This window comes from Pleurodeles waltl, chromosome 12 (assembly GCF_031143425.1).
Source record: "Pleurodeles waltl isolate 20211129_DDA chromosome 12, aPleWal1.hap1.20221129, whole genome shotgun sequence".
Taxonomy (NCBI): domain Eukaryota; kingdom Metazoa; phylum Chordata; class Amphibia; order Caudata; family Salamandridae; genus Pleurodeles; species Pleurodeles waltl.
The window spans coordinates 647,191,990-647,218,511 of NC_090451.1; the positions used below are offsets into that span (position 1 = coordinate 647,191,990).

At 44.0% G+C, this 26,522-nt stretch overlaps 1 protein-coding gene and 1 long non-coding RNA gene across 3 annotated transcripts in view; one reads left to right on the forward strand and one right to left on the reverse strand.

Annotated features, from left to right (window-relative positions):
• Positions 1–26,522, reverse strand: part of VPS45 (vacuolar protein sorting 45 homolog) — a 430,890-nt gene that overhangs the window by 276,353 nt on the left and 128,015 nt on the right. Inside the window, exon 4 of one of the 2 annotated variants that reach the window (XM_069218227.1) lies at positions 15,256–15,320. The exons of the other annotated variant lie outside the window; for it this stretch is intronic. The gene's annotated coding sequence lies outside the window, so the exon portion shown is untranslated. The remainder of the gene's footprint in view (positions 1–15,255; positions 15,321–26,522) is intronic. 2 annotated transcript variants of the gene reach the window in all.
• The window catches only part of LOC138268512 (uncharacterized), a 126,748-nt gene continuing 102,582 nt past the window's right edge, over positions 2,357–26,522 (forward strand). The window contains exon 1 of the long non-coding RNA XR_011200020.1: positions 2,357–2,401. This is a non-coding gene — a long non-coding RNA (uncharacterized lncRNA). The remainder of the gene's footprint in view (positions 2,402–26,522) is intronic.

The following is a 26,522-nucleotide window of genomic DNA, read 5'->3' on the forward strand; positions in this document are numbered from 1 at the left end:
ACATTGGTCCTGATAAACGTCGAAAAGAGTTACGGCCTCTAGCTGTATGGCATCTACCATTGTTTGCCGTAGAGAAAACGCTACAGATCAGTGTCAATGCATGGGGTGTCGATGTCGAGAACATCAACCGCAACTTACAGACCTCAATCGAGGTCGAGGAGTTCGCCTCCACTGCGACGCTTGCCTTCGAGGTCTAGATTGCTCATATAAAATTGACGCCGATGTCCCTACCGATGTCGATACATCGATGTCTTCTACCGTCAACAAAGCAGGTTGATGTCGAGGCATTGCAACCAGTCGACATCGAGGACCTTTTTAATCTCCTCAAGGCTACAGGAGGCAAGAAGAAAGAGAAGGTACATCTATACCTCACCAGATTCAGGGTATTCAAGATCTTACTCCTCGTCAAGAGCTGCACTTGGCTCTCCTCAGCCAGCACCATCTCCTGAACCTCCACCTCAACCCCTGCCTCCATCACTACCTCCTCCTCCTCCTCCAGTACCAGTTGTTCCCCAACTCACTCACTCTAGGTCGCTTCATCATTCTAGGCACCACCATCACAGCTCTAGGCGCTCATCTCCATCAACCAGGCGCTCACATCATCGCCACCATTGAAGAAGATCTTGTTCCAGACACACTATAGATACATCATCTTCTGCTACAGGAGCATGCTCTCCAACACTGTCAGGCTCCCCACCTCCACGCATATCATCGGTGGAGAATATCAGCACATTTCAGGAAGTCTTCGTGAGGGGAGCTGCAAAATGTTATATTGCAATGTTGACTCCAGCAGCATCAACTTCTGTAATCTTTGAGACCCTACAACAGAGGTCAGCATCATGGCCTTTGTTACCATTAGTGTGAGGTCTATTAGAACCAGCTATGGACCTGTTTTTAACACCAGCCTCTGTCAAGCCAGCGTCATCCAGGCTGCAGAAAAAATACCGCCCTCTGGAGCAGGATCTTGCCTGCCTACGTACAGAAAAAGAGTAATACTGTGGGGTCGATTCACAAAACACTTGTCCAAAAAGTAGAACATCTTTTCTTGTAAGAACACTTTCAGGTTTAGAGTGGATTTACGATGTTTTTTTAATTCCACAAAGAATCGCAGGAGATCTCTTGGAATCTGCAACAGATGTAGATTCCCATAAGTACTCAAATGCTAAAAATGTACGCATGAAGAATTTCGTGAAGATGGAAAATTATACCTGTGTAATTGATGTAGCAAAATGTATTTTAATGATTAGCGTTTTCTTCTTCACAAGGAAAACATTTCTCCCTGTGGAAAAACCTACTCACGACAGTTGAATTAAATACAAGTGTGTGTCCCACCTTCTGACCTGCCTTTGACTGGAGTACATTTGTGAGTTTTCCCATGCTGAACAACTACATGCAAATTGTAAATGTTTAGGACGCCCACTGAAATAGGCAGGATCACCACCTCCACAAGAACATTCAGGGTCCCCACCAACCTTGAGATTCAAATACATCAATTCTACTGTACCAGATGATGTTTTGAATAGGGTACTGCTATTTGCAACAAGAGAGTTCCACCAGTGCTGATTCTGTGAATAGGAATGTGAGTTTTACTGTCACAAATGCTTTTTTACATACTTAATTAGAACTCAGATAAATGAAAGCTTTGTGAATCAGGACGCCCGTGCAGTATGTTTCATATTTGTGTAATAATTTTAGTTTGTATAAGTATTAAAATACATGTCTGAGATCTCTTGGAATCTGCAACAGTTGTAGATTCCCATAAGTACTCAAATGCTAAAAATGTACGCATGAAGAATTTCGTGAAGATGGAAAATCATGCATGTGTAATTGATGCAGCAAAATGTATTTTAATGATTAGCGTTTTCTTCTTCACAAGGAAAACATTTCTCCCTGTGGAAAAACCTACTCACGACACTTGAATTAAATACAAGTGTGTGTCCCACCTTCTGACCTGCCTTTGACTGGAGTACATTTGTGAGTTTTCCCATGCTGAACAACTACATGCAAATTGTAAATGTTTAGGACGCCCACTGAAATAGGCAGGATCACCACCTCCACAAGAACATTCAGGGTCCCCACCAACCTTGAGATTCAAATACATCAATTCTACTGTACCAGATGATGTTTTGAATAGGGTACTGCTATTTGCAACAAGAGAGTTCCACCAGTGCTGATTCTGTGAATAGGAATGTGAGTTTTACTGTCACAAATGCCTCTTTACATACTTAATTAGAACTCAGATAAATGAACGCTTTGTGAATCAGGACGCCCGTGCAGTATGTTTCATATTTTTGTAATAATTTTAGTTTGTATAAGTATTATAATACATGTCTGAGAGGACTATTGTATGCTTGATAACAGATCGTGATGATTTACAGACTGACCAGATATATCAACCAGGGTGAGTACAAGAAGCTGCTTTGTTACTTTCCTTTTTTCAAAATTGTTTTTGTGTCAATTAACAAAATAGAAGGCAAACCACAGTAACAGATAAAGGGTAAATGAAAATCACAATCAATATATGCAATAGAGCTACTTACATAATAAAAAAGGAACTCATATTGGTCATACAAAAGTAGAGCAATATATTTAATAGAGACTTCTAGACTCAGATTCCTTATCTTAGAATGTTCCTCAGACATTAGAATGGATCTGGAACTTTTTAAAGCAGTACCCCTGTGCACAAGTAGGTGAGTTGTTTGGATCCACATAGGTGTCGTCCTCACCGGAAGTGACAGGCTTAGGCCATATACAGGTGCCACCCCAGCACATTGAGCTTCAGTTCTTTTCTTTCTGCACCAATCAGCACAGATCTGGAGAGATCTACCCCCACTCTAATTTGACTGAGGTTTTTTCTTGACTTTTGTCAAGGCCTTTTTGAGATTAAGGCCCTCATTTTAACATTGGCGGTAAAAACCACCTATTGCCGCAGCGACAGCAGCCAAAAGACCGTTGCTGCGGCAACCAGCCGTCCGCCATATATGACCACAGCCGGATTTCCGCCACAAGCATGGCCGAAATCCGTCTGTGGCCATGCCGGCAGATGGCGGTAAGGTTGGCGCTGCTACCACCAGCAGCGCCATGCCAGTATAGCGCCACCAGCCGTATTATGAGAAATAATACGGCCTGGCGGTGTTCTGCGGGCGCTGCTGGCGGTAGCAGTGCCCCATCCCGTCTCCTGCCGGAGGACCCCCTGGAACCAGGTAAGTCGGGTCCCCGACAGGGGAGGGGGGTGGGGGGAGTGGTGTGCGTGTGGGGTGTGTGAATGTACGTGTGTGCATGAATGCGGGTGTGTGTTGAGTGTTGAATGCAGGTGTGCATGTATGGAAATGTGAGTGCATGTATGTAGTGAAATGTGTATGTTTGTAAGTGTGTGCGTATGTGTGTGTGTGATTGGATGTATGCATGCGTGTAGGTATCTGTGAATGAGTGTGGGCCTGTGTGTGTAGGGAGGGGTGTGGATGTAGGGGGGGGTGGGGGTAACTGGAGAGGTAAGGGGTGTGGGGGTTAATTGGAGAGGTAGGGGCGTGGGTGGGAGAGACCTCATCAGTGACAGGGAAGGAATTCCCTGCCGCTGATATGACCTGCCGCCATGGTTTTGTGTGTGTGGGGGGGTGAATGTATGCGTGTGCTTGAATACGGGTGTCTTGTGTTGAATGCAGGTGTGCATGTATGGAAGTGTGAGTGCACGTATGTTGTGAAATGTGAATGCCTGTATGTTTGTAAGTGTGTGCGTATGTGAGTGTGATTGCATGTATGCATGCGTGTAGGTATGTGTGAATGAGTGTGGGTGTGTGTGTGTGTGTGTGTAGGGAGGGGTGTGGATGTAGGGTGGGTGGGGGTTTAACTGGAGATGGAGGGGGAATGCCAATGGGTAGAACACCTCACTAGTTACTGGCATGGTCTTTCCCTCTACTGTGGCTGCAGAGGAGGGTGTCTCTTTCGCAGTGGGGCTGCTGAGGGCATCTGAGGTGTCCTGGACCTTTAGCTGCCTCAGTGGGAGTCAAGAGGAATGACCTGACAGAGGTGCTTCAGCATGGAGTTGCCCACTCCGAACCATTACTCCCATTTAATTAATCCTTTACATATGGCCTACTTGAGGCCTGGTCCAAACCGTGCATAAGGGCTTCAGTGCGCAGGACAGTTGCCTGCCACCGTCACCCCAACCCTTTGACCCCAGTATCCTCAACCAGCACCCCATCCTGGAGAGTTTGGTGGTCCAAACTTCTACTTCCAGAATCAACCCTGGCACATTCCCTGCCACTTCACTGGATAGGGAATTCAAGAGGCTTGGATAGCTTGGGAAAGAAGATTTTCTCTTCCTTCAGCCTGACACTGTGGTCAGTGAACACAGTGTGGGATTTGTTTTCACAGGTGCTTCCTATGGTCTTGGCAGAGGCCCGGGCCATTCTCCCCCAGATATTGCTGGAGCTAATGGAAGAGATGCAGCAAAGTTCACCATTCGATGTGGACTTGACACAACTGGCTCACTGGGCAGAGCGATCTCATCGTTGGTGCCCCGCCTGGCTGGGAACCACTGGGTTTTCAGGGAAAGTCCAGGCTTCACTCCTAGACATGCTCTTTGATGGATCTCATCTTTTTTGGTGAGAAAGGGGACTCGTCGCTGGCGTGCTTAATGGATAGAAGAGCTACAGCCAGGTCCTTGGGCTTATCCATGGCCCTTTGCCAACCAAAGTCCGCCTTCCGCCCCTTTCATGGCTATGGAAGGGACTCCCCACCATGTTCATTCCCTCCCAACCACCAAGACCAACAGGGTTCCCAGCCTTTTTGTGGCCGAGGACACATTTCCCACGGACTACGTGGTACAACTAGCCAGAGGTCGGGTCAGTCCTCCACTCCCCTGGCAGCCACATCCACCAAACTACTTTAGTTTGCCCTCATACCACCACTGGCAGCCCATATGAGACTGGAAATAGCCATCACCTGGGCCACTGGCAGTCACGAGCAGATGGGTTTTACAGATTGTCAAAAGGGGCTGCTCCATCCTCTTTCTGGACACCACTTATGACCAGCTGACGGAAGACCATCTCTCCTTACTCTGTCAGGAAGCATTGGCTTTCCTGGCCAAAGCAGGTATTGAGAGGGTGCCAGCATCAGAAGTAGGTTGTGGTAGGTATTCTGGCTACTTTCTTGTGCCCAAAAAGGACAGAGACCTTTACCCTATCATAGGCCTGCACTTTTTCAACTCCTTTTTGAAAAAAGAGGAGTTTGTATGCTCACATTAGCTCAAATGCAGTCTGCCCTGGAAATTGGAGACTGGATTGTAGCTTTTGAATGGTAGTGTTGGACTTGCAGGACACATACTTCCACACGGTGGGTCAAGACCAGTTTCATTTTGCTGTGCTACCTTTTTGGCCTTACCAGCTCCCCTCAGGTGTTGCAGCACATCTGGGAAGGTCAGGGGTTCCAGTCTTCCCCTACCTTGACAACTGGCTACCTTTGTTTGGGCTATTCTGGACACAATGGATTTTTGGGCCTATCCTCCAGAGAGGCTAGTCCAAGATATTCAGGCTATGATACCGATGTTTTAGCCACTAACCTTAATTTTGGTGTGACTGTTGGGCCTCATGGCCTCCTGCTTCTTTCTTGCGATACATGATCATGGGCGTATGAGAGCTCTGCAGTGGGACCTGAAGTTCCTGTGGGTACAGCATCAGGGGAATCTCTCCAACATGGTTCAGATTCCGGAAGGAACTGCAAAAGACCTGCACTGATGGCTGATGAATCTCTGGGCAGACCCCTCTCCATTCCTCAAACAAAGCTGAATATAGTGACGGATGTGTCACTCCTGGGTTGGGGTAGCCATCTGGGAGAGGTGGAGGTCAGAGGACTCTAGTCTCCAACAGAGTCAGGGCTTCACAGCAACCTGTTGGAACTTCGGACAATCCGGTTGGCATTGAAAGCCTTTCTTCCTTTGATCAAGGAAGAGTGGAGATTGAGCAGTGACAGTTGGCAGTTTTAAGCTTTCCTCCTGAAGTCTGCGATGTTATTCTGGTAGTCAGACGTCCCTCTTCAAAGAAGGTCTGAGACTGCTGCTGGGACAAATTTGTAGCATGGTGTGCAACCAGGACATCCACACACTCTCTGCACCCCTTCCTCAAGCTTTACTGTTTCTTCTGTGTTTGGCCAAGCAAGGCGTTGCTCTGTACACAGTTATGGGCTATTTATCAGCCATTTAATTTTTTGCTGTTGCCGGACCAACCTTCTTTTTTCAGCTCACTTGCTGTGACTAGATTCCTTAAACATCTCCAGTATTTGTTTCCTCCCAGACCATTTATCATGCCCCAAAGGGACTTTAATCTGGTCCTCGCTTTCTTCATGTGTGAACCTTTCAAGCCGCTGCTCAACTGCCCACTACATTTGTTAACTCTTAAGACGGCTTTCTTAGCGGCCATTACACCGGCCAGGACGGTCATTCAACTGCAGGCACTCTCTGTAAATCCTTCTTATACCACCTTTTACCCAGACATGATAGTTTTCAGGACTCGTGCCTCCTTTCTGTTGAAGGTTGTAACACCCTTCCATGTAGGCCAGACCATCAACTTCCCTACCTTGTTTGCTGCGTCTCATCCTTCTAAGGAAGGGGATGACTCCACCATCTAGACCCAAAAAGAGCGTTGTTTTACATTGATCAAACTAAATAGTTCCTGTGGACGGTCATCTCTTTGTAAGTTATGTTGGGCTTAGAAAGGGAAGACAGTTCAGATATGGACCATCTCACAATGGATAGTGCTCTGCATAAAGATCTGCTATACGCTGGTCAAAAAGCTGCTTCTTGAGGGCTTGCCTGCTCACTCCACCAGAGCCAAAGCTGCGCCCACTGCGTTAGCTCGCAAGGTCCTTGTCCTGGACAACTGTCAGGCAGCAACATGGGATTCACCACAAACACTACTGTCTGGAGAGTCAGGTCCATCATAATGGGCATTTTGCCCGTTTGGTCCTGCAGAACTGCTTGGGCTTATTTTCAGAACCACTTCCAGGGAGGCATTGCTTGGGTATTTATTCTGAGGCAAGAAATCTGCAGCTAGAAGTCTGGAGTCTACCAGATAAGGCATTACCTAAGGTAAGTAACTTGTTCAACTGTATTATCAAGAACTGTTTTTTTTGCTCTTTTTGAAAGTACAAATGTGCAGAAATATATTTTCTGCAGGAAGAATCTTCCCTGGGTTCAAGACATTTAAAATAATTCCTAACTTCCAGACTGGAACGCAGGAACACTAGGAATTAGTTACGTTTTACAATTCCAAAAATGTTTTTCTCCTTCCACTTAAAAAAAAAAATCATAAATTGGAAGAAAAAAAACAGTTTATACTGCAGCCACCAGAGAAAATTGTAGCTCCCTCTTTGAATTGTATTTTTAAATGGTTTATCCTTGCATCCTGTGCCATAACTCAGCCACAGGAATTAGTTTACCCTAGTTCTTCAACAGGGGGCTTCTCTCTGATTTTCATAAAAGATGGAATTTCTGATGGATACTTATACCTGCTGAGACCTAATTTCGTCACTCTTCCTTTGTCCTGTGCCGACAGGAGGCCCAATGGCTCCATACTAACTCAGAGATCCACCCAGGTGTACGTCAGGGATCCACGTAGGTGCCTCTCCAGTGTACTGACGTCAGTTTCTTTTCTTTTTTTTTCATGCCCTGGGTTGTGGATTTGGAGTTGTGCTTCTCAAAACTTTGTTAAAAAATAATCGTAAATGCAGTTACTCCAGTATTGGAACTTTCATAGATTCACATGCTTGAATCATTCCCCGTCGTCGAGATGGGAGTCCCGGTACAATTTTCACAAGTAATGTTAAGACATATTAACAGAGAAAAAAGGCCCTAGGCCTCTTCAATTTCACAGTCTATCAGAGTCATTTTGTGAAAAGGACCAAACCTGAGCCTCCACCAATCAGGCGACAGCACCCTTCAGAACCTCCTGAGAGAAGCTCCAGCACCTCAGATTTTCTACCGCACGTGGTGCTAGGGAGTCTCCTCAGAGCTCTGCTCTGTCTTCACACCTTTTTCAACTATTTTCTCTCAGAGAAACTCATTTAATTGGATTTGTCAGCTATTTTGCAACTATGTCTGACAAGGAGAAGAAGGGTCTCTTCAGAGACTGCAAGACTTGAGGGAAGGCAGATTATTAATATGGCTGCAGAAACTAAAACATAGGAAGGATCCAGTTTCTGATTCTGAGAGTGAGGAATCATCAACATCTAAGAGATCATCTAAAAGGGTGAGATCACGCTCTAGATTTCCCTCACAACTCTCAAGAAAGGCCCTCAAAAAGACTACTTCAGGGTCTTATAAGGGTCGCAGCCCATCTTCTTCCCCAAAGAAAGTTTCCAGCAAAGAGGGGAAAAGACATTTTTCCAGTCCTGAGAGGCACAGAAAGTCTTCATCTGTTCCACCATCTGTGCCTTTTTAAGAAGCCATCCTCTGTGACTGGAAAAAAGGCTTAGTCGACGGATTCACCGTCGACGGTACCGTCGGTGAGTGCCTTTCCGACGACAACATCTACTTCTGGATTTCCACCGTCGACGGCTCCGCCGGCGACATCGTCGACGAGAATAAGTACCCCACCGTCGACGAGAACTGCAGCGACAACATCAGCGTCGACGACCGTCTACACCTCGCCATCGTCGATGGCGCTGATGTCAGTGTCAGCCCTACCGTCGTCGACAACTTCGTCGACAGTAGACTCGTCAGCAAGACTTTCTGCTATTAAAATAACCGTGCGTCCAGCGTTGACGGAACCGTCCATGATGAAGTCTATTTACACGTCGTCGATTACATCGTCGACGACACCGTCAACAACACCATCGACGAAGGAAAAACATCTAAAAAGAGTAGAAAAGCTAACACCAACCCACACATCACCTAGTAAGGTGTCCTCCCTTGTGCCAGTACATCTTTTGGAGGGAGACGAAGACTCAGATGAAGAGGGGCCTTTTGGAACAGCCCACAGTCCATCTGAATTGAATGTAAAGTACCAGGAAGAAGAGGAATATGAGTAAGCTTATGATCCCCAGCTTTACTCAGCAACAGCAATATCAACAGGGGACGTTTATTCCTTGCTCCCTGCTTACTGACCTTAGAGCATTGTTAGTGGATTACAACAGAAGGTTTCCTCCTCAAGGAGAACAACCTCCTCCATCGCCTATTTCTGGTGTTTCTACTCCACATCAGAGACCAACGTCCATACATCTCACAAATGTGGCCACTCCGGACATGACAATTCCTCAGGACACCGACATCTCAGAAGGGGATCAGGAAGAAGGAGAGCTCATGGACACTCACTCAGAGTGGGACGAGTACATTATCCCTGCACCTTCTTCTCCTTCTCATTCAAAGGTGGAATCCCCACCAAAAGACATTGGAGGATTTCACAATCTTCTAGAGAGGGCAGCCAGGCGTTTTGCCTTACCGTTACCTACAAAAACAAACAGACTGTTTCCTGTACAATTTTAAAGAGCCCTTTCAGAAGTCTGTGCGCTCTATCCCGATGGTGAACTACCTGTGGGAAGAGGGCCTTAAAGTCATGAATAATCCGGCTACAGTCACAGCAGTATTGCCACGTCTGGATAAAAAATACAAAGCTCCTGGTGATGCACCAACATGCTTAACAGGACATCCTCCTCCGGATTCAGTAGTAGCTCAGGCAGCTCAAAGAAAATTGAAGAATCCTTCTGCCCCGATTTCCGCACCCCCAGACAAGGAGGGTACGCAGCTAGATAACATAGAGAAAAGGTTTTCTTCTATGGCTAGCCTAGTAGTTAGAGCTGCCAACTCTTTGGCTATTCTGACTAGATTCGACAGACCGCTTTGGGCGGACATTGCACCTTTTATTAACCAACTGCCGGAGGATGCAAGATCGGAGGCAAATAAAACGGTACAAGAAGGGGTCAACGCACATCTGCAGAGCTTATAGACTGTGCAATGGATATAGCGACCACTGCTTTTAGACAACTTGCAGGTGCAGCTGTACTAAGAAGACAGGGCTGGCTTAAAGCCACCTCGTTTCGCCCAGAAGTTCAAAATAAAATCCTAGACTTACCCTTTGATGGCCAAGCGCTATTTGGAAAACATGTCAATGAAGCCCTACAATCAATCAAGACGGACACGGCAAGGTCATTAGGGACCCTGCAATATCGAAGATCGTCCTTTCGTCCTAGAGGGCATGGCCAACCCTCATACAGAGGGGGATATCAACAACACAGATATTCTTCCTATCCATCATCTTCACAGCAATATCGTCCATACTACTCGCAAAGGCAGCCGCCACAACCAGCCTATAGTAGACCTGCCGGCCGTGGACGTTCAGCCCGTCCGGCCAAAGATTCGGCTCGTAGAACCTGATGTTTTCAAGGCTCCGGCTACGTCCACTCCGCCTCCTGTCACTCTGGGCGGGAGGATCTCTTTATTCCTCAGTCAATGGCAAACCATTACGTCAGACAAGTGGGTCCTACAATTAGTGAAACGGGCCATACTTTAGAATTTATCCAGATACCTCCCTCCAACCCTCCCCGCAGGACTCCTTCAAAATACCCTCAACAACTTAAAAAAGAGATCGACAAGATGCTTCTCAAGAGAGCTATAGAGAAGGTGCCTCGGGCCCAATGAGGAACAGGATTTTATTCCAGGTTCTTCATCATTCGGAAAAAGTGGAAGGATTGGAGGCCGATCCTCGATTTAAGGGAACTAAATGTATACCTAAAGAAGCAATCGTTCCGAATGATCAGCCTGCAAGACGTCCTTCTGCGTCTCAATCAGGGAGATTTTATGTCATCACTAGACCTGAAAGACGCATACTTCCACATACCCATCCACCCTGCCCACAGAAAATACTTAAGATTCACCGTAACCTGGAGCCATTATCAATACCGTGTCCTTCCTTCCGGACTGAAATCAGCCCCAAGAATATTTACCACATGTCTAGCACCAGTCGCAGCCTTTCTCAGAAGGAGAAAGCACCAGGTTTTTCCATACTTAGACGATTGGTTGATAAAGGCAAAGACTTATGCAGGAGCGCACAAGTCAACAAAAAAGTGCGTTTCCTTACTAACCAATCTCGGATTCACAATCAACTGGGAGAAGTCCAACCCTCTACCAGTACGCAATATTACTTTTTTAGGAGCAAGACTGAACACAGAGTCCGCCATGGCATGTCCCACGTTAGAGAGGCAACAAAAATTACTGACTCTAGTAAGTTCCATACAGAGAAGAGGAAAGGTTACTGTCCGTCTGTTCAAATCGCTGTTGGGCATGATGTCTTCATGCATACCTCTGGTCCCTCTGTGTCGGCTAAAGATGCGCCCCTTACAAGAGCAACTAAATCGTCAATGGCTCCAAGTATCAGGCACTTTCGAAGACAAGATACAAATAACTCTGATAATGATCAGAACTCGGAGATGGTGGTCTCAAAGGCATCATCTATCAATCGGCCTTTCGTTTCTACAACAGCCAGCCCCGTGGACTATCACAACGGATGCCTCACTGAAAGGCTGGGGAGCGGTGTTACAGGATCTGAAAATAAGTGGCAAATGGCCACTGCATCTGGGATCAATGCATATCATTTGGCTAGAACTCAGAGCAGTGCACCTGGCCTTACAAGCATTTCTCCCAAGGATCTCAGGATCGCAAGTGGTGATAAGAACGGACAATACCACTACGATGCACTATCTCAACAAACAAGGAGGCACAAGATCTCTCACCCTCTCCAGGGAAGCCCAAGCGATCTGGAACTGGGCCTCGCAGCAAGGCATCACACTATCAGCGGTACACTTGCCTGGAATAAACAACAAGACAGCAGATGCACTCAGCAGGCAGAAATCGGACTGCCACGAGTGGGAGCTTGACCAGACAGTACTGAACCATATTTTTTCCATGTGGGGAACACCAACGGTGGACCTGTTTGCGAACAAAGACAACGCCAAATGCCGGTTCATCGCAAGTTGGCATCACCAGAAGGGATCTTGGGGGAATGCGTTTTCGATAGTCTGGTCAGACATCTTTGCTTACACCTTTCCTCCCATTCCGTTGATCCCAAGGGTCCTCACGAAGATGAAAACAGAACCGTGCACTCTGATACTGATAGCCCCGTACTGGCCGCGCCAACATTGGTTTGCGGAACTTCTCCTTCTGTCAATCAAACCTCATATTCCACTGGAGCCGTTAACTCAATTACTAACAATGAACAACGGCCAGGTTCGGCACCCCGATCCGCAGTCAATGCGATTATCAGCATGGCTCCTCACCACAGAGAGTTCGCGCATTTGAATATCCTGCAGGACTGCAGGGATATTTTGTCAAAAGCCAGAGCGGATAGCACTAACAAGACATATCAGTGTAAATGGAAAAGATTCTGTGCCTGGTGTCATCAGCGTCGGATTGACCCTCTAGTCTCACCACCAGAGGAAATATTGCCGTATCTCTTACAGCTAGCTCAATCTGGCCTAGCACACTCGTCCATTAAAGTTCAGTTAGCAGCTATAGCTGCATACAGACGTTCAGATGACACACCCTCACTCTTCTCTTCTCGGCTGATTAAGAGATTTCTAAAGGGGCTTTTCAGGGTTTACCCTCCTTTCAGACCACCGCCTCCTTCGTGGAATCTGAATATTGTCTTGGCACAACTGATGAAGCATGCGTTTGAGCCGATCCATCGTGCTTCCCTCAAGTTCTTGTCGTGGAAGGTTGCCTTATTGGTAGCCCTTACATCAGCTAGGCGGGTCAGCGAGGTGCAAGCGCTGTCCATCCAAGAGCCATTCCTGCAGCTTAAACACGAATTTATTCCAATGGTTCTGTCAGACTTTCACATAAACGAACCTTTAGTCTTCAAGTCTTTTTTTCCTCATCCATCTACTCCGGCGGAGAGGGCATTACACTCCTTAGACGTTAAAAGATGTGTTCAATTTTATTTGGACAGGACTAAGGGGGTTATTCTGACCCCGGCGGTCATAGACCGCCGGGGCCAGGGTCGGCGGGAGCACCGCCAACAGGCTGGCGGTGCCCCGCAGGGCATTCTGACCACGGCGGGTTGGCCGCGGTCAGAAGAGGAAAACCGGTGGTCTCCCGCCGGTTTTCCGCTGCCCAATTGAATCCTCCATGGCGGCGCAGCTCGCTGCGCTGCCATGAGGATTCTGACACCCCATACTGCCATCCTGTTCCTGGCGGTTCTCCCGCCAGGAACAGGATGGCGGTATGGGGTGTCGTGGGGCCCCTGGGGGCCCCAAAAAGAATTTCAGTGTCTGCTTTGCAGACACTGAAATTCGCGACGGGTGCGACTGCACCCGTCGCACCTTCCCACTCCGCGGAGCCGGCTTCATCGTGGGAAGGGTGTTTTCCACTGGGCTGGTGGGCGGCCTTTTGGCGGTCGCCCGCCAGCCCAGTGGAAAACCCAGAATAACCGCAGCGGTCTTGTGACCGCGGTGCGGTATTCTGGAGGGGGGAACTCTGGCGGGCGGCCTCCGCCGCCCGCCAGGGTTAGAATCACCCCCTAAATCTTTTCGACGCTCTAATCAGTTATTTGTGGCGTACAGTGCTCCTAGGAAGGGTTACCCACTATCCAAGCAGAGTATTTCCAGATGGATCGCCTCAGCCATTCGCTTTTGCCATCAAGCAGCAGGCAAACCTTTGCAATCATCTGTGTATGCTTATTCTACGAGAAAAGTCTCATTGTCAGCGGCACTGTTTGCCGGAGTGCCACTAGAAGACATTTGTAGGGCAGCAACATGGAAGAGCTGTCATACTTTCACTAAGCACTACTGCTTGGAATCTCTTTCTCAGGGAGAGGTAGCAGTGGGCCAAGCGGTTCTCAGGCATCTCTTCAGGTGAAGGTGAGCCATTTCTCCTCCATCCCTCCATCCTAGAACAGGTATGCACATTGTTTACATTAAAAAAAAAAAGAAAGAAAAACAGAACTGTATACAAAGATAAAAGAACGTTATGACAATCACATAAGTAAACAGGTTTGAAGACAACGGTCATGTTACAGTAGTGTCTTATAATGATTTCTTTTTACTGTGTTTCTTGGTATTTCATCATGTATCTGTACATGTATATCTGTGTGTATGGAGGTATATATGTATGTGTATGTGTGTATATATATATATATATATATATATATATATATATATATATATATGTACATATGGGCGTATACTTATATAGTTCATTATTTTATGCAGGATGATAATAAGGTTTTGTGGGTCAAAATATTTTTTCTATTAGAGGTGTTGTCATATTACAATGTGCATAGTTATTGCTCTCTACTCTGATTCAAGCATGTGAATCTATGAAAGTTCCAATACTGGAGTAAGAAAATAAGTTACTTACCTGTAACTGTAGTTCTCCAGTATTGGAATCTTTCATAGATTCACATGCGACCCACCCGCCTCCCCGGAGAAGCTCACTTCACCTATTTCTTTCTTTATATATTTAACATAAAATACGCACTTGTGCTTGGAAAATCTGAGGTGCTGGAGCTTCTCTCAGGAGGTTCTGAAGGATGCTGTCGCCTGATTGGTGGAGGCTCAGGTTTGGTCATTTTCACAAAATTACTCTGATAGACTATGAAATTGAAGAGGCCTAGGGCCTTTTTCCTCTGTTAATATGTCTTTACATTACTTGTGAAAATTGTACCGAGAACTACAGTTACAGGTAAGTAACTTATTTTCTTGCAGAGCAAAGGCAAACAACACTTGCACACACCATTCTGGAAAAGGCAGATCCAGGAACAGAAACAACTCCAGCAGTCCTTTGTGTGATCAGGCAAAGTTCCATTCTTCAGCTGAACCACAAGACAAATATGTGTTATTTGAGCAAGCAAGGGTCAATTCACAAAGTCCAGAATGTTCTCCAAGGAAGCTCTGTTAATATAGCAGTGGTCGTTGGAGAGCCATTCATAAGGGCCCTATTAGAGGCCCATGCACCCTGTTCCTTCCTTATAGATCATTTTGATGATCATTATACTTACCCAGAGCTCCAAAATATAAATGAATATAAACCAATCAATATTATAAGAGCGCAAATGCTTTTTAAACAACAAACTGATAGTATATATTTTGCCTTATCTCAAAGCGCAGGTTTCCAGAGCTGTAATCCTCGTGAATGTGATGATTTGGTTGAGTGGCTTTCTCTGCGCATTTCCTCTGATACCATTTGTTCCCAGGGTGACCATTGGGTTCAGACTCAGTAGTGTGAAAAATGTTCTAATCACTCATGATTTGCCACACCAACGGTAGTACCTGAAACCTGCTTGAGGTGTGTCTTCTGCTGCATAATACACTGCCAATCAGCTCAGGTCACTTTCCTAGAAGTTAAGGACAAATGTATTTTCAGTATTCTGTCGCTCAAGGCGTTTCTATCTTATGAGGTCTTTCATTATTAACACTTAAAGGTCCCCCACAACAACATGGGCATCCAGAGAGAGGTGAAACGTCCATCCACTGAGGTCTTCGTACGCATTCAGATGGAAGAGGTTCTGCATATCGTATATCAACAAGTAGGCGGACCCCAGAACACACCAGGAGAAGAAATTACGTTATCCGCTTAATCTTGCAAAGTCTGGTTTCCTATTCTGTACTGTTTTATCACTGCATTTAGCTGTAATCGCTGCTCATAATCGTTCCCCTATGGAAGCCTCTGTCCTCACAATTCCAGTGCTAAAACAAATTATGGAGGGTCTTGGAAAAGTATTACAAGGCCTTTTGCATTAGAGTTTAAAATGGCATCTCTAAATCGTCAAGTCCCTCTTTTGAACACATGCATAAAACATGTGCATAAAACTGATCCACAGCACCTTTTTTGGAAGGTTGAATTTTCTGTGGTTATTATATTAGTCATAATGGTGAGTGAGATTCAAGGTAGCTGTACTAATGAACCATTTCTACCTTTTACATTGTGACAAGGTGTCATTAAGGACACATCCTTCTTTCATTCTAAGCAGTGTTTCTGATTTTCACAACTTTGCTAAACATTATTGTTGGTATTCGGACTCAACAACAGATACTTTGGTGGTTTTCTGATGCTCCGAAAAACAAACTGACCAACTGACACCCCACAGGCATGATGGAAAATTTAATAGAACCTTCTAGGGTTCTTAGAGGAGCATGATCAAATGTTACTATGTACAATTGAGGTGCCATTTTCTGCCTTCATTTTAAGTTATATATACTGTTTTAGGTGGTGTTTTTGAGCCAGCAAATGTAGTTTTTGTTTAGTATTTTGAGCAACTGGCTAAAAGATGTCAGTAAATGCTGTCTTCTTGTGCATGTTTCATATTTAGGGAGAGTCTATGTACATCGTCCACATAAATTTTTTATTTATTGCCTTCATCCTACTTATAAGACAAAATAATGCAAAATCTGTCGTACTTTTCCACCTAAAACTTTGAGAGACAGAGAAGGCAGATTATTGCTGTGGCTACAGAAAACTAAAGCCCAAAAAACATCTTCTGATGAAGATAGTGACTCTGTGCTTAAATCACAAGAGGGCTAGATATTTGGAGGGCACTTCTGAGGACAGCAGAAAATCCCTTAAAATTCACCACCAGTCGAGGGACTCAAAGAAAAACACTCCTCTGCAGAAGTAGCTTCATTTGCTCCAGCTACTCCATGTAAGCCACAAAAGCGCAAATCTAAAGATACCTCAGACACGTCAACAACAGGAGAAAAATCTCCTTTTTTGACTCCGTCGACGACGACCGTCACCACCATATTGTCTACGAGACCATCTACACTAACGACGACGACCACATCTTCACTTAAGGTTCCAATATTGTCGACAATAACCTCGGAGACAAAAGGCGGCTCATTTCCAGCGATGACGGTTTCCCCGACGATGACGGTGAACATCACGCCATTGACGTTGTCAGTGCCTAAGACCTCGTCGACGACACTGTCGACGACAACACCACCATCGACGATCTCACCGTCGACGATCCCACCGCCGACGTCAGCAAGATTAAAAATTAAGACATTCAGTAAACCTGCTCTGGCACACATGTCAAACATTTCACCCCTTTTCCCAAGTCACCTTTTAGACATGGAGGAGTCAGATAAGGAAGGACCTTCTAGACTTGCTCATAGTCCTTCATAACTCCATGTTAGGTATCAGGAGGAAGAAGAAGAGTATTATGAGGGTGACCAGAGTCAAGACTTTGAGGGATACTATGGTCAGCCCTCTATTCATAAGTACACTGAGCACCAACAGTACTATTCAGAACCCCATCGCTCCCAGGAACATGTGTTTATTCCTCGTCCTCTAGTAGAGGATCTTCATGACATGTTATCAGAGTACAGACGGCGTTTCCCTCCATGGACAGGGGTACCACCATCAACCCCTCTACATATAGCTCCTATTCCACCATCAAGTATGCCACCTCCAGCTACGCCTAGAACGACACCACCACCACGTGCTGATTCTCCTCCCAGAGATGATCCTTCCACATTGGAAGATGAGGCCAGGGAAGAAGGTGAACTACCGGCTCAACCAGATGACTGGGAGGATTACATCATCCCTACTCCATCTTCTCCCCAACACTCTCCTGCTGACTCCCCACCGGAGGACATTGGGGGATTTCATTGTATTATGGAAAGGGCAACAGAAAGATTTCGACTACCCATTACAGTGTAGCATTCTGATTGGTTCTTATATGATTTTAAGGAAATCAGTAAGGTCCATTCCCATCTTTGACCACTTATGGCAGGAGGGTTTTAGGATAATGAAGAATCCCGCTACAGGACCAGCAGTCCTGCCCCGTATTGACAAAAAATACAGGGCCCCTGATGATTCCCCTGCATGCCTCACGGGACATCCTAGGCCGGATTCCATAGTTTCTCAAGCTGCGCAGAGAACATCTAAAAAATCCACCAGCCCCCATCTCAGTAACAGCAGATAGAGACTGACGATGCCTTGACATTATAGGTAAAAGATTTTCCCTCATGTCAGCCATTACAGTGAGAGCTGCTAACGCCTTGGCTATCCTGGCATGATACCACAGACAGATGTGGTCCGACATCAAATCTATGATAGATCTCGTTCCAGAAGACCAAAGACAGGAGGCAAAAAAGGTCTTCAGGAAGGAGAACGTGCCTCTTCTGAGATAATTGACACAGCCACGGATATCGTCTCCGCAGGGTTCAGGCAACTGGCAGGCGCTGCTGTTCTGAGGCATCAGGGTTGCCTCAAAACCACTTAATTTCGACTGGAAGTGCAACCAAAAATTCTGGATATGGCTTATGACAGAGATACGCTTTTTCTTCCCATTAAAACAGACACTGACACCGCCAAATTCCTAGGTGCCTTGCAGTAAAGAAGATTGCCTTTCAGAGGTGCAAGGAGTTGAAGGTTTACCACTTATAGAGGCTCTTACCAACGCTCCCAACAGTTTCAGCCTTACCAACCTCAATATAGAACGCCGCAAACGTATTGTCAACCAACTACGGCTGGTTTCTCTAAACAGGGAGCTCGCCGGAGATCCTCACATCAATCCAGAGACACAGGGCGCAAACAATGACCCAACCCAGGTACCAGCTGCTCAACCTTTCCATCATCAAGTAAGGGCAAATATTTCTACAACTGGAAAACTATCACCTCGTATAAATGGGTATTGGACATAGTTACTTATGGCCACACCTTGGAATTCACATTGAAACCACCAGACAACCCCCCAAAGGGGCCATTCCCCTCATATTCACTTATTGGAAAAATAAACCATATTGATGCTTCACAAAGGAGCAATAGAGAAAGTTCCAGTGGGTCAGAGAGGAAAAGGATTCTATTACTGGTTTTTCCTCGTGTGAAAGAAAACAGCATCTGAACAAATACCTCTGCAAGCAAACTTTCGGAATGATCACTCTTTCAGACATATTAAATCTCCTAGACAACGGAGACTATATGACATCTCTAGACTTGGAAAATGCATACTTTTTTATCCCCATTCATCCCAAGCATCACAAGTATCTTTGATTCACAATGGCTGGTACTCATTATCAGTTCCGAGTCCTTCCCTTCGGACTCAAGTCAACCACACGTATTCTCACCAAGAGTTTAGCCCCATTAGCAGTCGCTCTCCAAAACCAAGGTCATTAGGTTTTTCCATACCTAGACGACTGGCTACTAAAAGCGTCGACTCCACAAAAAACACTCAAAGCGACAAAGGACTGCCTTATGCTCTTTCAAGAGTAAGGTCTCACTGTCAACGAAAGAAAATCTTCCAAAATACCCACTCAGAGAATGACGTTTCTCGGTGCTGTTCTGGACTCGCAGAAAAACAAAGCTTTCCTTACATAGGAACGACAAAAGCGACTGACGTCTTTAGCCACCACAATATCAAGAAGAAAGTCCATTTCAGTGAGATTATACAAATCGCTCCTAGGCAGGACATCTTCCACAATCAACCTAGTTCAAAATGCACTTCTCAAAATGAGACAGTTGCAAGAGGAATTACAGGTTGAGTGGAACCAATCACAAGGATTGTTCGAAGATTGCATTTTTGTTACACGAAAGATGATAAGGGCATTGGACTGGTGGGCCACCAGTCTCATCTTTCTGAAGGCCTCACTTATATGTCGTTAGCCTCAGAGTTTATCATTACAACCAATGCATCAATGGAAGGATGGGGTGGTCATCTCCAAGATATGCAAATCCAGGGGAAATGGTCAAACCAACAAAAGCTGATGCACATCAACCGCCTGGAACTCAAGCCATATTCCTCACATTGCAGCCCTTCCGCCCAAGGAGACAAGGATCTCGAGTACTGGTGAGAACAGACAACACAACGAGCATATATTATATCAACAAGCAGGGAGGCACGAAATCTTTAACACTCTCACAAGAAGCCCAGGAGCTATGGAACTGGCTAGCAAGCCACAACATCTCCTTGAAGGTCAAACACGTCTCAGGAGTGCACAACACGTTAGCGGACGCACTCAGAAGGGCCAAGAGCGATTGTCATGAATGGGAAATGAATCAAATCCAACTACACAAAATATTTGCAAAATGTAGGAGACCAACTCTAGATCTTTTTGCAACAAACAGGAATACCAAATGCCATTTTACACAAGTCGATATCCCCTTCCAGGGTCTTGGGGGAATGCCCTTTTGATGCGATGGTCTGGGATCTATGCATACGCTTTCCCCCCCATCCCATTGATTCCCAAGGTCAGCGCCAAGGTGAAGGCGGAAACCTGTCGCCTAATACTAATCGCTCCCAAATGGACCAGGCAGTTCTGGTACACGGAACTTCTCCTGATGTCAGAAGACACACCAAGTCGCCTCCCACCAACTTCAATGCTACTATCAATGCTCCAGGGGGAGATATTACATCCAGACCAGACGTCCAACCGGACGTCACTGCAATTGCATGCATGGCTACTGAATTCCATGTGTTCCAGTATCTGAAGATCACTCCAGAATGTAGAAACATACTTTCCAAAGTGACAGCGGACAGTACAAACAAAACATATCGACTTAAATGGAAGCGGTTCTGTTGTTGGTGTCAACAAAATAACTTACACTCGTATGAGGTCTCTCCAGAACGAATATTACCTTATCTGCTAATGCTAGCAAAATCCGGGCTTGTGCATTCCTCAGTAAAAGTGCATTTAGCAACAATTTCGACATACAGACGTTCTACAGACGTGGCCTCCCTTTGTTCATCACGACTAATTAGCAATTCATAAGTTTTTTTTCAGGGTTTTTACTCCAGGAATGTTGCCCCACCAGAATGGCACCTTAATGTTGTCCTCTCACAATTAATTAAATCCCTTTTTGAACCTATCCACAAGGTAGACCTCAAGTTTATTAAGTGGAAGATAGCTTTCCTACTAGCGATCACTTCCACCAGAAGAGTCAGTGAAATCCAAGCTTTCACTACACCAAAACCTTTTCTACGTTTTACTGAGGATTTTGTAATTCTCAAAACAAATCCAAAATGAATTCCTAAAGTTCCTTCTCAATTTCATCTCAATCAACCAGTTATTCTCCGGACATATTTTCCCAATCCAACATCACCGGCAGAAAAATCTCTCCACACGTTGGATGTAAAGAGATGTCTTAAGTTCTATCTCCAACGCACTAAAACTTTTCGCAAGTCTGGTCAATTATTACCGTCCTACGGAACCGGGCAACAAGGCACTGCAGTAACAAATACAATGATCGCAAGATGGCTATCAGCAACCATCCAGTTCTGTCATTATGCAGAAGGAAAACCTCTAGAAAGACGGCCTAGAGCACATTCAGCAAGGGCACTACCTACCTCTGCTGCTCTGTTTGCTGGAGTTCCGTTAGAACAAATATTCTATGCTGCTAATTGGAAAAGTACCCACTTGTTCACTAAGCACTACTGCCTCCAGTCCACACATAGAAGTGATGCGGCCGTGGGTCAAGCAGTCCTACGTAATCTGTTCCAGTAAGGTGAGCCTCTGTGGTAATGGAGAATTGTATTTCTAATACTTGAATATTATTATTATTATTATTATTATTTGCAGTTGAACATCTCTAGATACAGTTTTGTGTTTCTATACCTACACTATATAAGTTATGATATGATGCAGAAAATTCTTTCATACCCACCATCCGCTACAATTTTCTTATTCTACATGGTTAATACTGCTTGTTATTTTGATACAAGCATGTGAATCTATGAAAGATCCAATACTGCATAAGAAATTAGTTACTTACCTGTAATTGCCGTTATCCAGTACTGGTATCTTTCATAGATTCACATGCGACCCACCCTCCTCCCCTTAGAGGCTCCCATTAATAACTCAGGATATATATTACACTCTAGTGCTGAAAATCTTAGGAAGAGAGCCTCTCTTGGGAGTGTTGTAGAGGGTGCTGTTGCCTGATTGTTCATGGTTCAGGTTTGGTCCATTTAAAAAAAGGACATGGATAGACTAGCAAGTTTAAGGCCTACTTTCACTGTAGCCTTTGTAGTTGTTCCATACTGGTTTATAGGATACAGTGGGACTCCCACTTCGATGGCGGGGAAGATTCAAGCATGTGAATCTATGAAAGATACCAATACTGGATAACTGCAGTTACAGGTAAGTAACTAATTTCTTCCATGGTGTCACTCATATGGGCTGTCTATTTGACATCTTATATCATTTTTGTATCTTCTTTGTGCTGAAGAGATGAGTGTTCGTGCCTTTTTTCAGGCAGGTTCTTTCTGCTTTTGCCCCAATCATCAGACAGTGTTGCAGATAAAACATGTTGCTTCCATATATTCTCAAAGTATTACTTTGTCCCAAATAAGGCCCTTCAGGTCTGACTTCATGCCCAGGAGGGCTGTGCTCTAGGTAATGTACCCTGTGACTATTCTATTACTGCCTCTCCTCTCTTGGGTAAATTGTCCATGCCTCTATGGCTTATTGCAAGGTTGTTATTGTGTCCTTCACTTCCCCCAGCTCCTGGCATTTACACCCTTCTGATGGACAGAATGAGGTCTTACAAGAGGCCCTTCACTACCGAGTGCAGACCATGTATTTATGCTGAGTGGTTTGACAACAACAGACTTGGGCCTTTGGAATCTTTACCACATAAGTAAATAAATTTGAATAGAATTGTGAAGCCACTTTTATGGAAGGTGCATGAAAAAAATGTCATGAGGACCCTACAGAGACTGATACACTTGTCTCCTTCCCTGTAGCTCATTTTGATGATGACCATTCTTAACCAGTTTATTTCATTGGTAGATACTTTCTGGTACAATGATTTGCAGCATTGTGAAGGAACTTCTTTTCCCTTTAAATTTTAAAGATTTTCCTCCAGAATATTGTTTGTCATAGTTGAATTTTTTAATAAAGCGGCTAGGGAATTTCAGATTTCAGGGATGGAATGGAGTCACTACTAGACTTTCTACCAGAGGTCAAGCAATTTCCAAGCAGCTCATTAGAGCATGGTCAGATTGAGTTGGCAAATGCTCCACAGTGTTCCTTAGGCAGACATTTGTGGACGGGACTTTCTGGCCTTACACCAAAGGCTCAACTCTGGATCAGTAACATGCTATTTAATGACACCTCTTTGCAGGAACCCATGTCAGTGTGGCCCAGTGAAAAAATAAAATGAGTCAAACAGTTTGATTTCTAGCAAGAGCAAAGCAGTCCCCATCTTTTCAGTGTTTTCATGGCACACAAACAAGAGGCCCTACAGAAGTAAACAACTGGGTGTGGCCACATAATCTAACATGCAGGAAGCTTATAATTGAGGATGTGGGTTGGGATGATGATCATGTCCTTAAATTCTCTTCAAACAATGTTGCTGATTGCCTTAAGAATCACTCTACTACAAAAAATATCCTGGTATTGAGTTGGCCTGTCAGGTTTTTGTTTCGACTACTGGAAGGGGGGAGTTCATTTCAGTACAAGCTTGCAACACAACAAGCATGTTTTACATGATAAAACAGTTTTGGCACTGGGAGATTTGACGCTTTAGAATCTTCTGGGAATCCACATCCAACATGTGTTTCACTGAGCTCTCAAGTTGGAGTTACATTCAGATGTCGTCCAACAGCTTTTCATGTCCTCAGGAGAACCATTGGTAGACTTGTTAGCCGTGAAGAAAACATGAAATATAGACTTTGGAGGACTTGTTCACAGAGGTAAATTTACCCATGGGTATAGCTACACGTGGAAAGTTGCTTTTACACGTTATAGTAAATTTACTACTTTTGGTTATTTACCATTTTTGGGTGTGAATTTACTACAAAGTTGCATTCACCCTGTAAAATGGGATGGAGCCAAATTCACAAGTGTAAAGTTACTAGTAGTAACTTTTCACATGTGGGTGGAGATCTCCTGGGGGAAGTATAGCGAAATATTTTAAAGTATATTATTCTTTAAAAATATATTAAAATATTCTAATATAAATGAAAACTATTTATTATTAACATAGAACTACTAAAATAAAACGGTACAGAACATTAGCTTGTTAAATAAAACATGCATTCATTAAGGAATTAAAATATATGTATCTAACTTGTACATTTAAAAAGAAAGAATTTTAGAAATTCATTCAAATTTTGTCAAGTTGTGATTTAAAGTTATTTAAATTATTTTTAATATTTTATCAAATGTTTAATTTTATTTACAATTTTAAAATACCAAACTATAATTCATTAACTGGATATACATTTTAACATTAAATAAAGTATTTGTGTATCTCAATGATCAGGTGAGTTTTATTTACTGTGTTATTTCCTACTGGATGATTATATGTCAATGCACCCTGTCTTTTCTATGGAGTGGGAGCCAGACGCTGTACTTGGCCATGTCTGACACTTGACTTGTTCCAGGCCTGGGCTGGTGTACATTTTCTACTGTTTTGTCACTTTAAGGGTTGTAGTAACTAAAGAAGTTTAGTTTGTGAATAGCAACATGTTTGCTCTCTTGTGGTTGGGTGTTTGTAGTAGTCTGTCTTTCCCTAAACCACTCCTTACTTTACACCAAAGCACTCTCATGTTTTAGTAGATATTCTCTATTTTCCCACACGACGGGACCCTTCCCACATTTACTATTAACTAATAAACTTATGTGTTGAGATCGCCCCATAGAAATGATAGATGAGGTGGAGATTTTTCACTTGTGGGTTTATTAATTGCATTTTCAATTAAGTAAGGCGTACAAATGTAGTACTATTTTACATATACAAAATGCAGCTAGTGTATCAGGCCATAGATGTCCAGGCACTGAAATCCATTGTCATTTGGCATTGTACTGGTAAGCTAGTACAGCCATGTTTTTGCAAGTATTTATGTTGAATTTACACATACAAGCATAAAACAAACAGAGTTAGTACAGCCATTGTTTTAAACCTATTTTCCAAATACTCTTGTGAGGTCCACAAGGACCAATTTCAGGAATTTGGGCTTTACAGTGATACTTACTGGGCAAGACGCTGGTTGTGCTTCAATCTATTACAACTGTCTGTAGTATCTACTAGCAGGCTTCTATTTTGGTGTGACACATTATCAAACAACACAAAAGAATACTTTAGTATAATCTAACCTCCCTCAACTCGACAGCATGGCTTCTGAGGTACTTTGATATAGGCATTTGAATCTCCATGAGGACTGCAGGCACATTGTGAACAAGACTTGCAGCCTGTCAGCCAGAACCTACTGATATGGAATAGAAAAGGTTTTGCGTGTGGTGTATCTTACATAGCCATTCTTCTTTATTGTATCAGAAATTGACCTGCTATTTCTTCTCTTAAGTTTCAAGTAAAGGTCTATTCAGGTGCATCTGTCTGCTTGTTACAGCTTGCAGATCTTCATCTAAGGGTCCCTTCTTCAAGGTCCCTATCCTTTAGGATTTTCTGGAGAGATTGAAAGAAAGATTTGAACCTTCTTGTTCCACTGTGTTGTGTTGGCAAATTAACATAGTGCTGTCAGCTTTGTTAGGTGTGCCTCAGGAACCTATGAACAAATGTGAAAGGTGTGGTTCATTGTTAAGAACGTTTTTTACTGAAGATGTTATACCTGATATCAATTTCATTCTGTTGAAGGATAAGAGACGTAAATGCATTGTTGTCTGATTAAATTTATACCACTTTCCTCAGAGACAAGGAGGTGCTGAGAACTTATCCTTCTTCTTATATTGAAAAACGTCTCAATGTTCCATTTGTCAGTTTATCAGCGAGCTTGCAAAATAATTTGAATCTGGCTTAGCATGTAAATCAAGCTCAAGGATAGTAATCTGAACAAACCAGGATTTTAATGCATCAGGATTGCTGATATTCTCAAAGGAAGCTAGTCAGCTTGCTTCAGAAAGCAATATGGATATTAAATTGCATAAACATAGTCCCAGTAGAAAGCAAATTAGATTCTGTTGGATATTCCAAGAGCGGACCTCAATAAGGATGAGCTACTGGGGCACTCTTTAGAACAGGGGTTCCCAACCTGTGGGAAGCCTCCTCAGGGGTTCTCCGACTGCTTAGAAAATTTTATAATATTAGATTAATAAAGTGTATATAAATAAAGTGGCTAAATGTACAATTGACATTTTAAAAATAATGTAAATGTCAAGGAATTTGAATTTAGAGGGTAAAAATTTAATGAATATCCTCAAATTGATTTGTGGGCATCAAATGGAATATAGTAAGGACGATGTGTGGCTTCAATAGTATTTAGAAAAGCTCCAACCTTCCTATTAAAATTAACATTTGTTTTATTTTTATTTATAATTGTCTACAAATTCAATAAAATGTGTTATTGTTTGTGTATATGTTTCATAAATGCTTGTTTCTGTATTCTGTGTGTAGTGTTTTACATTTCAAATCATCAGCAATGTTTCGGCTGGGGTCTCTGGCTTCCAGTAATGACTTGGGAGGGATCCCCAGACTCCAATAATGATTCAGTGGGGGTTTCCTGGTTCCAGTAATGATAAAGAGGGGGGGGTTTACTACTGGCTTATACGTTTGTAGCAGTTGTTGGCTAATATCGTCGGTGCACATTACTATTTTTGATTTAGCTGGTATAGGCCTTCCTTAGGAACCTGTTTGTTTA